The sequence below is a fragment of the Phyllobates terribilis genome, unplaced genomic scaffold, assembly GCF_046119375.1.
Source record: "Phyllobates terribilis strain yellow unplaced genomic scaffold, ASM4611937v1 Scaffold_1__5_contigs__length_1240528914, whole genome shotgun sequence".
In the NCBI taxonomy this organism is placed as follows: domain Eukaryota; kingdom Metazoa; phylum Chordata; class Amphibia; order Anura; family Dendrobatidae; genus Phyllobates; species Phyllobates terribilis.
In genome coordinates, this window is record NW_027362761.1 from 260,625,161 (window position 1) to 260,641,467 (window position 16,307).

Consider the following 16,307-nt stretch of genomic DNA (forward strand, 5'->3'; position numbering starts at 1 on the left):
ATACACCCCCCCTCTGCTGCACTACAACTACACCCCCCCTCTGCTGCACTACATCTACACACAGCTCTACACTATACACACCCCCACTCTGCTGCACTACAACTGCACACACCCCCTCTGCTGCACTACAACTACACACAGCCCCTCTGCTGCACTACAACTACACACAGCTCTACACTATACACCCCCCTCTGCTGCACTACAACTACACACAGCCCCTCTGCTGCACTAAAACTACACACAGCTCTACACTATACACACACCCCCTCTGCTGCACTACAACTACACACAGCTCTACACTATACACACCCCCCCTCTGCTGCACTACAACTACACACCCCCCCTCTGCTGCACTACATCTACACACAGCTCTATACTATACACCCCCCCCTCTGCTGCACTACAACTGCACACAGCTCTACACTATACACACCCCCCCTCTGCTGCACTACAACTACACACCCCCCCTCTGCTGCACTACATCTACACACAGCTCTACACTATACACCCCCCCCTCTGCTGCACTACATCTACACACAGCTCTACACTATACACCCCCTCTGCTGCACTACATCTACACACAGCTCTACACTATACACCCCCCCTCTGCTGCACTACAACTACACACAGCTCTACACTATACACACACCCCCTCTGCTGCACTACAACTGCACACACCCCCTCTGCTGCACTACATCTACACACAGCTCTACACTATACACACACCCCCTCTGCTGCACTACAACTACACACAGCTCTACACTATACACACACCCCCTCTGCTGCACTACATCTACACACAGCTCTACACTATACACCCCCCCTCTGCTGCACTACAACTACACACAGCCCCTCTGCTGCACTACAACTACACACAGCTCTACACTATACACACACCCCCTCTGCTGCACTACAACTACACACAGCTCTACACTATACACACACCCCCTCTGCTGCACTACAACTACACACAGCTCTACACTATACACACACCCCCTCTGCTGCACTACAACTGCACACACCCCCTCTGCTGCACTACATCTACACACAGCTCTACACTATACACACACCCCCTCTGCTGCACTACAACTACACACAGCTCTACACTATACACACACCCCCTCTGCTGCACTACAACTGCACACACCCCCTCTGCTGCACTACATCTACACACAGCTCTACACTATACACACACCCCCTCTGCTGCACTACAACTACACACAGCTCTACACTATACACACACCCCCTCTGCTGCACTACAACTACACACACCCCCTCTGCTGCACTACATCTACACACAGCTCTACACTATACACACACACCCTCTGCTGCACTACAACTACACACACCCCTGTGCTGCACTACAACTACACACACCCCCCTCTGCTGCACTACATCTACACACAGCTCTACACTATACACACACCCCCTCTGCTGCACTACAACTACACACACCCCATCTGCTGCACTACAACTACACACACCCCTCTGCTGCACTACAACTACACACACCCCCTCTGCTGCACTACAACTACAGCCCCCCCTCTGCTGCACTACATCTACACACAGCTCTACACTATACACACACACCCCCTCTGCTGCACTACAACTGCACACACCCCCTCTGCTGCACTACATCTACACACAGCTCTACACTATACACCCCCCCTGCTGCACTACAACTACACCCCCCCCCTCTGCTGCACTACATCTACACACAGCTCTACACTATACACACACCCCCTCTGCTGCACTACAACTGCACACACCCCCTCTGCTGCACTACATCTACACACAGCTCTACACTACACACACACCCCCTCTGCTGCACTACAACTACACACACCCCCTCTGCTGCACTACAACTACACACCCCCCCTCTGCTGCACTACATCTACACACAGCTCTACACTATACACACCCCCCTCTGCTGCACTACAACTACACCCCCCCCCTCTGCTGCACTACATCTACACACAGCTCTACACTATACACACCCCCCCTCTGCTGCACTACAACTACACCCCCCCTCTGCTGCACTACATCTACACACAGCTCTACACTATACACACCCCCCTCTGCTGCACTACAACTACACACAGCCTGCACTATACACACACCCGCTCTGCTGCACTACAGCTACACACACACCCTCTGCTGCACTACATCTACACACAGCTCGACACTATACACACACCCCCTCTGCTGCACTACAACTACACACAGCCTGCACTATACACACCACTCTGCTGCACTACATCTACACACAGCTCTACACTATACACACCCCCCCTCTGCTGCGCTACAACTACACACACTGCTCTTCACTATACACACCCCTCTGCTGCACTACATCTACACACACCCCCTCTGCTGCACTACAACTACACACACTGCTCTTCACTATACACACCCCTCTGCTGCACTACATCTACACACAGCCCCTCTGCTGCACTACAACTACACACAACTCTACACTATACACACACCCCCTCTACTGCACTACAACTACACACCCCCTCTGCTGCACTACAACTACACACAGCCCCTCTGCTGCACTACAACTACACACAACTCTACACTATACACACACCCCCTCTACTGCACTACAACTACACACAGCTCTACACTATACACACACCCCCTCTACTGCACTACAACTACACACCCCCTCTGCTGCACTACAACTACACACAGCCCCTCTGCTGCACTACAACTACACACAGCTCTACACTATACACACACCCCCTCTACTGCACTACAACTACACACCCCCTCTGCTGCACTACAACTACACACAGCCCCTCTGCTGCACTACAACTACACACAGCTCTACACTATACACACACCCCCTCTGCTGCACTACAACTACACACCCCCTCTGCTGCACTACAACTACACACAGCCCCTCTGCTGCACTACAACTACACACAGCTCTACACTATACACCCCCCTCTGCTGCACTACATCTACACACACCCCCTCTGCTGCACTACAACTACACACAGCTCTACACTATACACCCCCCCTCTGCTGCACTACATCTACACACACCCCCTCTGCTGCACTACAACTACACACACTGCTCTTCACTATACACACCCCTCTGCTGCACTACATCTACACACAGCTCTACACTATACACCCCCCCTCTGCTGCACTACAACTACACACACCCCCTCTGCTGCACTACAACTACACACACCCCCTCTACTGCACTACAACTACACACCCCCTCTGCTGCACTACAACTACACACAGCCCCTCTGCTGCACTACAACTACACACAGCTCTACACTATACACACACCCCCTCTACTGCACTACAACTACACACAGCTCTACACTATACACCCCCCTCTGCTGCACTACATCTACACACACCCCCTCTGCTGCACTACAACTACACACAGCTCTACACTATACACCCCCCCTCTGCTGCACTACATCTACACACACCCCCTCTGCTGCACTACAACTACACACACTGCTCTTCACTATACACACCCCTCTGCTGCACTACATCTACACACAGCTCTACACTATACACCCCCCCTCTGCTGCACTACAACTACACACACCCCCTCTGCTGCACTACAACTACACACAGCCCCTCTGCTGCACTACAACTACACACAGCTCTACACTATACACACACCCCCTCTACTGCACTACAACTACACACAGCTCTACACTATACACACACCCCCTCTGCTGCACTACAACTACACACAGCTCTACACTATACACACCCCCTCTGCTGCACTACAACTGCACACACCCCCTCTGCTGCACTACATCTACACACAGCTCTACACCATACACACACCCCCTCTGCTGCACTACAACTACACACAGCCCCTCTGCTGCACTACAACTACACACAGCTCTACACTATACACACACCCCCTCTGCTGCACTACAACTACACACAGCTCTACACTATACACACACCCCCTCTGCTGCACTACAACTGCACACACCCCCTCTGCTGCACTACATCTACACACAGCTCTACACCATACACACACCCCCTCTGCTGCACTACAACTACACACACCCCTGTGCTGCACTACAACTACACACACCCCCCTCTGCTGCACTACATCTACACACAGCTCTACACTATACACACACCCCCTCTGCTGCACTACAACTACACACACCCCTGTGCTGCACTACAGCTACACACACCCCCTCTGCTGCACTACATCTACACACAGCTCTACACTATACACACACCCCCTCTGCTGCACTACAACTGCACACACCCCCTCTGCTGCACTACTTCTATACACCCCCCCCCTCTGCTGCACTACAACTACACCCCCCCTCTGCTGCACTACATCTACACACAGCTCTACACTATACACACCCCCACTCTGCTGCACTACAACTGCACACACCCCCTCTGCTGCACTACAACTACACACAGCCCCTCTGCTGCACTACAACTACACACAGCTCTACACTATACACCCCCCTCTGCTGCACTACAACTACACACAGCCCCTCTGCTGCACTAAAACTACACACAGCTCTACACTATACACACACCCCCTCTGCTGCACTACAACTACACACAGCTCTACACTATACACCCCCCCCTCTGCTGCACTACAACTACACCCCCCCCCCTCTGCTGCACTACATCTACACACAGCTCTACACTATACACCCCCCCTCTGCTGTACTACATCTACACACAGCTCTACACTATACACCCCCCCTCTGCTGCACTACAACTACACACAGCCCCTCTGCTGCACTACAACTACACACAGCTCTACACTATACACACACCCCCTCTACTGCACTACAACTACACACCCCCTCTGCTGCACTACAACTACACACAGCCCCTCTGCTGCACTACAACTACACACAGCTCTACACTATACACACACCCCTCTGCTGCACTACAACTACACACCCCCTCTGCTGCACTACAACTACACACAGCCCCTCTGCTGCACTACAACTACACACAGCTCTACACTATACACACACCCCCTCTACTGCACTACAACTACACACAGCTCTACACTATACACCCCCCTCTGCTGCACTACATCTACACACACCCCCTCTGCTGCACTACAACTACACACAGCTCTACACTATACACCCCCCCTCTGCTGCACTACATCTACACACACCCCCTCTGCTGCACTACAACTACACACACTGCTCTTCACTATACACACCCCTCTGCTGCACTACATCTACACACAGCTCTACACTATACACCCCCCCTCTGCTGCACTACAACTACACACACCCCCTCTGCTGCACTACAACTACACACAGCCCCTCTGCTGCACTACAACTACACACAGCTCTACACTATACACACACCCCCTCTGCTGCACTACAACTACACACAGCTCTACACTATACACACACCCCCTCTGCTGCACTACAACTGCACACACCCCCTCTGCTGCACTACATCTACACACAGCTCTACACCATACACACACCCCCTCTGCTGCACTACAACTACACACAGCCCCTCTGCTGCACTACAACTACACACAGCTCTACACTATACACACACCCCCTCTGCTGCACTACAACTACACACAGCCCCTCTGCTGCACTACATCTACACACAGCTCTACACCATACACACACCCCCTCTGCTGCACTACAACTACACACACCCCTGTGCTGCACTACAACTACACACACCCCCCTCTGCTGCACTACATCTACACACAGCTCTACACTATACACACACCCCCTCTGCTGCACTACAACTACACACACCCCTGTGCTGCACTACAGCTACACACACCCCCTCTGCTGCACTACATCTACACACAGCTCTACACTATACACACACCCCCTCTGCTGCACTACAACTGCACACACCCCCTCTGCTGCACTACATCTATACACCCCCCCCTCTGCTGCACTACAACTACACCCCCCCCTCTGCTGCACTACATCTACACACAGCTCTACACTATACACACCCCCACTCTGCTGCACTACAACTGCACACACCCCCTCTGCTGCACTACAACTACACACAGCCCCTCTGCTGCACTACAACTACACACAGCTCTACACTATACACCCCCCTCTGCTGCACTACAACTACACACAGCCCCTCTGCTGCACTAAAACTACACACAGCTCTACACTATACACACACCCCCTCTGCTGCACTACAACTACACACAGCTCTACACTATACACACCCCCCCTCTGCTGCACTACAACTACACACCCCCCCTCTGCTGCACTACATCTACACACAGCTCTATACTATACACCCCCCCCTCTGCTGCACTACAACTGCACACAGCTCTACACTATACACACCCCCCCTCTGCTGCACTACAACTACACACCCCCCCTCTGCTGCACTACATCTACACACAGCTCTACACTATACACCCCCCCCTCTGCTGCACTACATCTACACACAGCTCTACACTATACACCCCCGCTGCTGCACTACATCTACACACAGCTCTACACTATACACCCCCCCTCTGCTGCACTACAACTACACACAGCTCTACACTATACACACACCCCCTCTGCTGCACTACAACTGCACACACCCCCTCTGCTGCACTACATCTACACACAGCTCTACACTATACACACACCCCCTCTGCTGCACTACAACTACACACAGCTCTACACTATACACACACCCCCTCTGCTGCACTACATCTACACACAGCTCTACACTATACACCCCCCCTCTGCTGCACTACAACTACACACAGCCCCTCTGCTGCACTACAACTACACACAGCTCTACACTATACACACACCCCCTCTGCTGCACTACAACTACACACAGCTCTACACTATACACACACCCCCTCTGCTGCACTACAACTACACACAGCTCTACACTATACACACACCCCCTCTGCTGCACTACAACTGCACACACCCCCTCTGCTGCACTACATCTACACACAGCTCTACACTATACACACACCCCCTCTGCTGCACTACAACTACACACAGCTCTACACTATACACACACCCCCTCTGCTGCACTACAACTGCACACACCCCCTCTGCTGCACTACATCTACACACAGCTCTACACTATACACACACCCCCTCTGCTGCACTACAACTACACACAGCTCTACACTATACACACACCCCCTCTGCTGCACTACAACTACACACACCCCCTCTGCTGCACTACATCTACACACAGCTCTACACTATACACACACACCCTCTGCTGCACTACAACTACACACACCCCTGTGCTGCACTACAACTACACACACCCCCCTCTGCTGCACTACATCTACACACAGCTCTACACTATACACACACCCCCTCTGCTGCACTACAACTACACACACCCCATCTGCTGCACTACAACTACACACACCCCTCTGCTGCACTACAACTACACACACCCCCTCTGCTGCACTACAACTACAGCCCCCCCTCTGCTGCACTACATCTACACACAGCTCTACACTATACACACACACCCCCTCTGCTGCACTACAACTGCACACCCCCCCTCTGCTGCACTACATCTACACACAGCTCTACACTATACACCCCCCCTGCTGCACTACAACTACACCCCCCCCTCTGCTGCACTACATCTACACACAGCTCTACACTATACACACACCCCCTCTGCTGCACTACAACTGCACACACCCCCTCTGCTGCACTACATCTACACACAGCTCTACACTACACACACACCCCCTCTGCTGCACTACAACTACACACACCCCCTCTGCTGCACTACAACTACACACCCCCCCTCTGCTGCACTACATCTACACACAGCTCTACACTATACACACCCCCCTCTGCTGCACTACAACTACACCCCCCCCCTCTGCTGCACTACATCTACACACAGCTCTACACTATACACACCCCCCCTCTGCTGCACTACAACTACACCCCCCCTCTGCTGCACTACATCTACACACAGCTCTACACTATACACACCCCCCTCTGCTGCACTACAACTACACACAGCCTGCACTATACACACACCCGCTCTGCTGCACTACAGCTACACACACACCCTCTGCTGCACTACATCTACACACAGCTCGACACTATACACACACCCCCTCTGCTGCACTACAACTACACACAGCCTGCACTATACACACCACTCTGCTGCACTACATCTACACACAGCTCTACACTATACACACCCCCCCTCTGCTGCGCTACAACTACACACACTGCTCTTCACTATACACACCCCTCTGCTGCACTACAACTACACCCCCCCCTCTGCTGCACTACATCTACACACAGCTCTACACTATACACCCCCCTCTGCTGCACTACAACTACACACAGCCCCTCTGCTGCACTACAACTACACACAGCTCTACACTATACACACACCCCCTCTGCTGCACTACAACTACACACACTGCTCTTCACTATACACACAGCTCTACACTATACACCCCCCCTCTGCTGCACTACAACTACACACAGCCCCTCTGCTGCACTACAACTACACACAGCTCTACACTATACACACACCCCCTCTGCTGCACTACAACTACACACAGCTCTACACTATACACACACCCCCTCTGCTGCACTACAACTACACACAGCTCTACACTATACACACACCCCCTCTGCTGCACTACAACTGCACACACCCCCTCTGCTGCACTACATCTACACACAGCTCTACACTATACACCCCCCCCTCTGCTGCACTACAACTACACACAGCTCTACACTATACACACACCCCCTCTGCTGCACTACAACTGCACACACCCCCTCTGCTGCACTACATCTACACACAGCTCTACACTATACACACACCCCCTCTGCTGCACTACAACTACACACACCCCCTCTGCTGCACTACATCTACACACAGCTCTACACTATACACACACCCCCTCTGCTGCACTACAACTACACACACACCCCTGTGCTGCACTACAACTACACACACCCCCCTCTGCTGCACTACATCTACACACAGCTCTACACTATACACACACCCCCTCTGCTGCACTACAACTACACACCCCCCCTCTGCTGCACTACAACTACACACACCCCTGTGCTGCACTACAACTACACACACCCCCTCTGCTGCACTACAACTACACCCCCCCCTCTGCTGCACTACATCTACACACAGCTCTACACTATACACACACACCCCCTCTGCTGCACTACAACTGCACACACCCCCTCTGCTGCACTACATCTACACACAGCTCTACACTATACACCCCCCCTCTGCTGCACTACAACTACACACAGCTCTACACTATATACACACCCCCTCTGCTGCACTACAACTACACACAGCCCCTCTGCTGCACTACAACTACACACAGCTCTACACTATACACACACACCCTCTGCTGCACTACAACTACACACACCCCTGTGCTGCACTACAACTACACACCCCCCCCTCTGCTGCACTACAACTACACACACCCCCTCTGCTGCACTACAACTACACAAACCCCCTCTGCTGCACTACAACTACACACACCCCTGTGCTGCACTACAACTACACACACCCCCTCTGCTGCACTACAACTACACCCCCCCCTCTGCTGCACTACATCTACACACAGCTCTACACTATACACACACACCCCCTCTGCTGCACTACAACTGCACACACCCCCTCTGCTGCACTACATCTACACACAGCTCTACACTATACACCCCCCCTCTGCTGCACTACAACTACACCCCCCCCTCTGCTGCACTACATCTACACACAGCTCTACACTACACACACACCCCCTCTGCTGCACTACAACTACACACACCCCCTCTGCTGCACTACATCTACACACAGCTCTACACTATACACACACCCCCTCTGCTGCACTACAACTACACACAGCTCTACACTATACACACACCCCCTCTGCTGCACTACAACTGCACACACCCCCTCTGCTGCACTACATCTACACACAGCTCTACAACTGCACACACCCCCTCTGCTGCACTACATCTACACACAGCTCTACACTATACACACACCCCCTCTGCTGCACTACAACTACACACAGCTCTACACTATACACACACCCCCTCTGCTGCACTACAACTACACACCCCCCCTCTGCTGCACTACATCTACACACAGCTCTACACTATACACACCCCCCTCTGCTGCACTACAACTACACTCCCCCCCTCTGCTGCACTACAACTACACACAGCTCTACACTATACACACACCCCCTCTGCTGCACTACAACTACACCCCCCCTCTGCTGCACTACATCTACACACAGCTCTACACTATACACACACCCCCTCTGCTGCACTACAACTACACACAGCCTGCACTATACACACACCCGCTCTGCTGCACTACAGCTACACACACACCCTCTGCTGCACTACATCTACACACAGCTCTACACTATACACACACCCCCTCTGCTGCACTACAACTACACACAGCTCTACACTATACACCCCCCCCTCTGCTGCACTACAACTACACCCCCCCTCTGCTGCACTACATCTATACACAGCTCTACACTATACACACACCCCCTCTGCTGCACTACAACTACACACAGCTCTACACTATACACCCCCCCCTCTGCTGCACTACAACTACACACAGCTCTACACTATACACACACCCCCTCTGCTGCACTACAACTGCACACACCCCCTCTGCTGCACTACATCTACACACAGCTCTACACTATACACACACCCCCTCTGCTGCACTACAACTACACACAGCTCTACACTATACACACACCCCCTCTGCTGCACTACAACTGCACACACCCCCTCTGCTGCACTACATCTACACACAGCTCTACACTATACACACCCCCCCTCTGCTGCACTACAACTACACACCCCCCCTCTGCTGCACTACATCTACACACAGCTCTACACTATACACCCCCCCTCTGCTGCACTACAACTACACACAGCCCCTCTGCTGCACTACAACTACACACAGCTCTACACTATACACACACCCCCTCTGCTGCACTACAACTACACACAGCTCTACACTATACACACACCCCCTCTGCTGCACTACAACTACACACAGCTCTACACTATACACACACCCCTCTGCTGCACTACAACTGCACACACCCCCTCTGCTGCACTACATCTACACACAGCTCTACACTATACACACACCCCCTCTGCTGCACTACAACTACACACAGCTCTACACTATACACACACCCCCTCTGCTGCACTACAACTGCACACACCCCCTCTGCTGCACTACATCTACACACAGCTCTACAACTGCACACACCCCCTCTGCTGCACTACATCTACACACAGCTCTACACTATACACACACCCCCTCTGCTGCACTACAACTACACACAGCTCTACACTATACACACACCCCCTCTGCTGCACTACAACTGCACACACCCCCTCTGCTGCACTACATCTACACACAGCTCTATACTATACACACACCCCCTCTGCTGCACTACAACTACACACACCCCTGTGCTGCACTACAACTACACACACCCCCCTCTGCTGCACTACATCTACACACAGCTCTACACTATACACACACCCCCTCTGCTGCACTACAACTACACACACCCCCTCTGCTGCACTACAACTACACACACCCCTGTGCTGCACTACAACTACACACACCCCCTCTGCTGCACTACAACTACACCCCCCCTCTGCTGCACTACATCTACACACAGCTCTACACTATACACACACACCCCCTCTGCTGCACTACATCTACACACAGCTCTACACTATACACCCCCCCCTCTGCTGCACTACAACTACACCCCCCCTCTGCTGCACTACATCTACACACAGCTCTACACTACATACACACCCCCTCTGCTGCACTACAACTACACACACCCCCGCTGCTGCACTACAACTACACACCCCCCCTCTGCTGCACTACATCTACACACAGCTCTACACTATACACACCCCCCTCTGCTGCACTACAACTACACCCCCCCCTCTGCTGCACTACATCTACACGCAGCTCTACACTATACACACACCCCCTCTGCTGCACTACAACTACACCCCCCCCTGCTGCACTACATCTACACACAGCTCTACACTATACACACACCCCCTCTGCTGCACTACAACTACACACAGCCTGCACTATACACACACCCGCTCTGCTGCACTACAGCTACACACACACCCTCTGCTGCACTACATCTACACACAGCTCTACACTATACACACACCCCCTCTGCTGCACTACAACTACACACAGCCTGCACTATACACACCACTCTGCTGCACTACATCTACACACAGCTCTACACTATACACACCCCCCCTCTGCTGCGCTACAACTACACACACTGCTCTTCACTATACACACCCCTCTGCTGCACTACAACTACACACCCCCCCTCTGCTGCACTACATCTACACACAGCTCTGCACTATACACCCCCCCTCTGCTGCACTACAACTACACACAGCCCCTCTGCTGCACTACAACTACACACAGCTCTACACTATACACACACCCCCTCTGCTGCACTACAACTACACACAGCTCTACACTATACACACACCCCCTCTGCTGCACTACAACTACAAACAGCTCTACACTATACACACACCCCCTCTGCTGCACTACAACTGCACACACCCCCTCTGCTGCACTACATCTATACACACACCCCCTCTGCTGCACTACAACTACACACAGCTCTACACTATACACACACCCCCTCTGCTGCACTACAACTGCACACACCCCCTCTGCTGCACTACATCTACACACAGCTCTACACTATACACACACCCCCTCTGCTGCACTACAACTACACACACCCCTGTGCTGCACTACAACTACACACACCCCTGTGCTGCACTACAACTACACACACCCCCTCTGCTACACTACAACTACACCCCCCCTCTGCTGCACTACATCTACACACAGCTCTACACTATACACCCCCCCTCTGCTGCACTACAACTACACCCCCCCCCTCTGCTGCACTACATCTACACACAGCTCTACACTATACACACACCCCCTCTGCTGCACTACAACTACACACCCCCCCTCTGCTGCACTACATCTACACACAGCTCTACACTATACACCCCCCCTCTTCTGCACTACAACTACACACAGCCCCTCTGCTGCACTACAACTACACACAGCTCTACACTATACACACACCCCCTCTGCTGCACTACAACTACACACACTGCTCTTCACTATACACACCCCTCTGCTGCACTACAACTACACACAGCTCTACACTATACACCCCCCCTCTGCTGCACTACAACTACACACAGCCCCTCTGCTGCACTACAACTACACACAGCTCTACACTATACACACACACCCTCTGCTGCACTACAACTACACACAGCTCTACACTATACACACACCCCCTCTGCTGCACTACAACTGCACACACCCCCTCTGTTGCACTACATCTACACACAGCTCTACACTATACACCCCCCCTCTGCTGCACTACAACTACACACAGCTTTACACTATACACACACCCCCTCTGCTGCACTACAACTGCACACACCCCCTCTGCTGCACTACATCTACACACAGCTCTACACTATACACACACCCCCTCTGCTGCACTACAACTACACACAGCTCTACACTATACACACACCCCCTCTGCTGCACTACAACTGCACACACCCCCTCTGCTGCACTACATCTACACACAGCTCTACACTATACACACACCCCCTCTGCTGCACTACAACTACACACCCCCCCTCTGCTGCACTACATCTACACACAGCTCTACACTATACACCCCCCCTCTGCTGCACTACAACTACACACAGCCCCTCTGCTGCACTACAACTACACACAGCTCTACACTATACACACACCCCCTCTGCTGCACTACAACTACACACACTGCTCTTCACTATACACACCCCTCTGCTGCACTACAACTACACACAGCTCTACACTATACACCCCCCCTCTGCTGCACTACAACTACACACAGCTCTACACTATACACCCCCCCTCTGCTGCACTACAACTACACACAGCCCCTCTGCTGCACTACAACTACACACAGCTCTACACTATACACACACCCCCTCTGCTGCACTACAACTACACACACCCCCTCTGCTGCACTACAACTACACACACCCCTGTGCTGCACTACAACTACACACACCCCCTCTGCTGCACTACAACTACACCCCCCCCTCTGCTGCACTACAACTGCACACACCCCCTCTGCTGCACTACAACTACACACAGCCCCTCTGCTGCACTACAACTACACACAGCTCTACACTATACACCCCCCCTCTGCTGCACTACAACTACACACAGCCCCTCTGCTGCACTAAAACTACACACAGCTCTACACTATACACACACACCCCCTCTGCTGCACTACAACTGCACACACCCCCTCTGCTGCACTACAACTACACACAGCTCTACACTATACACCCCCCCCTCTGCTGCACTACAACTACACCCAGCTCTACACTATACACGCCCCCCCTCTGCTGCACTACAACTGCACACACCCCCTCTGCTGCACTACAACTACACACAGCCCCTCTGCTGCACTACAACTACACACAGCTCTACACTATACACCCCCCCTCTGCTGCACTACAACTACACACAGCCCCTCTGCTGCACTAAAACTACACACAGCTCTACACTATACACACACCCCCTCTGCTGCACTACAACTGCACACACCGCCTCTGTTGCACTACATCTACACACAGCTCTACACTATACACCCCCCCTGTGCTGCACTACAACTACACACAGCTTTACACTATACACACACCCCCTCTGCTGCACTACAACTGCACACACCCCCTCTGCTGCACTACATCTACACACAGCTCTACACTATACACACACCCCCTCTGCTGCACTACAACTACACACAGCTCTACACTATACACACACCCCCTCTGCTGCACTACAACTGCACACACCCCCTCTGCTGCACTACATCTACACACAGCTCTACACTATACACCCCCCCCCTCTGCTGCACTACAACTACACACCCCCCCTCTGCTGCACTACATCTACACACAGCTCTACACTATACACCCCCCCTCTGCTGCACTACAACTACACACAGCCCCTCTGCTGCACTACAACTACACACAGCTCTACACAATACACACACCCCCTCTGCTGCACTACAACTACACACACTGCTCTTCACTATACACACCCCTCTGCTGCACTACAACTACACACAGCTCTACACTATACACCCCCCCTCTGCTGCACTACAACTACACACAGCCCCTCTGCTGCACTACAACTACACACAGCTCTACACTATACACCCCCCCTCTGCTGCACTACATCTACACACACCCCCTCTGCTGCACTACAACTACACACACTGCTCTTCACTATACACACCCCTCTGCTGCACTACATCTACACACAGCTCTACACTATACACCCCCCCTCTGCTGCACTACAACTACACACACCCCCTCTGCTGCACTACAACTACACACAGCCCCTCTGCTGCACTACAACTACACACAGCTCTACACTATACACACACCCCCTCTGCTGCACTACAACTACACACAGCTCTACACTATACACACACCCCCTCTGCTGCACTACAACTACACACAGCTCTACACTATACACCCCCCCTCTGCTGCACTACAACTACACACAGCCCCTCTGCTGCACTACAACTACACACAGCTCTACACTATACACACACACCCTCTGCTGCACTACAACTGCACACACCCCCTCTGCTGCACTACATCTACACACAGCTCTACACTATACACACACACCCTCTGCTGCACTACAACTACACACAGCTCTACACTATACACACACCCCCTCTGCTGCACTACAACTGCACACACCCCCTCTGCTGCACTACATCTACACACAGCTCTACACCATACACACACCCCCTCTGCTGCACTACAACTACACACACCCCTGTGCTGCCCTACAACTACACACACCCCCCTCTGCTGCACTACATCTACACACAGCTCTACACTATACACACACCCCCTCTGCTGCACTACAACTACACACACCCCCTCTGCTGCACTACAACTACACACACCCCTGTGCTGCACTACAGCTACACACACCCCCTCTGCTGCACTACATCTACACACAGCTCTACACTATACACACACCCCCTCTGCTGCACTACAACTGCACACACCCCCTCTGCTGCACTACATCTACACACAGCTCTACACTATACACCCCCCCCTCTGCTGCACTACAACTACACCCCCCCTCTGCTG